The sequence below is a fragment of the Platalea leucorodia genome (genome assembly GCF_965183815.1).
Source record: "Platalea leucorodia genome assembly, chromosome: 2".
Classification (NCBI taxonomy): Eukaryota; Metazoa; Chordata; class Aves; order Pelecaniformes; family Threskiornithidae; genus Platalea; species Platalea leucorodia.
Window position 1 is genome coordinate 58,623,530 of NC_138824.1, and position 364 is coordinate 58,623,893.

The window sequence follows — 364 nt, forward strand, 5'->3', positions numbered from 1 at the left end:
TGAACCCAATAAAAATATCTTTGGTTAAGGTAACTTGTCATTGTTAACCTCCTAAAAGTTGGCATGTTAAAAAGGCTTCAGCCCCTCCCAGGTGAACCACAGGGCTCTCAGGCTCTGCCTAGCCCCAGCCACAGCTCTGTTCAGATGCTGTGGGCAGGTTTGTTCTTGTGCCCCTCCCCGCACACAGTCGCTAGGAAATGCTGATTTCAGATAAATCTTCCATGTTTTATGTTCAAAACAGGAAAAGGGTGAGTGTGGTAAGCATTTGTTCTTGACTAATGCAGTGAGTTGCAGTGTGACTCTTGATTTAAATTTTAAAAAACACAAAGTTGAATATTCTTAACATCCCTGGTTTTGTGATCAC